Source organism: Myotis brandtii, unplaced genomic scaffold (assembly GCF_000412655.1).
Source record: "Myotis brandtii unplaced genomic scaffold, ASM41265v1 scaffold107, whole genome shotgun sequence".
In the NCBI taxonomy this organism is placed as follows: domain Eukaryota; kingdom Metazoa; phylum Chordata; class Mammalia; order Chiroptera; family Vespertilionidae; genus Myotis; species Myotis brandtii.
In genome coordinates this window covers 4,119,929-4,120,714 of record NW_005353629.1, presented here as the reverse complement: position 1 = coordinate 4,120,714, position 786 = coordinate 4,119,929, and positions in this window count along the sequence as shown.

The window sequence follows — 786 nt, the reverse complement described above, 5'->3', positions numbered from 1 at the left end:
TCAGAACGCGGAGAAACCCCAATTCTCAGCGTATGGAAGGAACGCGGTGAAATTCATGTGTCGGGTGGGGGTTGGTTTTTAATTCTAAAATGTTAATTTCTATAGAACACGAAACGTTTACATAAAATGTCACCCAACATGAATGAGGCTCAAAATCAATGTCTCCTTTATATATAAAATAAATGGCGGGGGTGGGGGGGAATATGAACTTTAAAGTTTTCTGTTTCAAGTAAGTCTTCGCGCCCTGGCTGGTTCGGCTCTGGATACAGCGTCAGCCTGAAACTGAAGGGTCCTGGGTTCGATTCTGGTCAAAGGCACCTGCCAGGGTTGTGGGCTCCATCCCCAATGGGGGGCGTGCAGGAGGCAGCCGATCCATGATTCTCTCTCATCAGTGGTGTTTCTGGTTCTCTTTCACTCTCCCTTCCTCTCTGAAATCAATAAAAATATATTTTAAAAAATAATAAAATAATATCTTTAAAAATAAATAAATCGGGGGTCCGAGCAAGATGGCGGCATAGGTAAACACCGGAGACTGCTGCCGCAAACAACCACTTCAAAAATACAACTAAAAGACGGAATGGACATCACCCAGAACCACAGGAAGGCTGGCTGAGGAGAGACTCTTCAACTAGAAGGAAAGACAACAGCATACCGAGGCTCAGAGGAGGCGCAGTGTGGAAAATACTCAGGTGCGGAGGTGCGCGCGCAAAGCGGGCTGGTGGCTGAGAGCGCGGTTGTCGTTTTCGGTCAGGGGGGAGTCTCAGACTCTGAGCTCCAGATACGGGC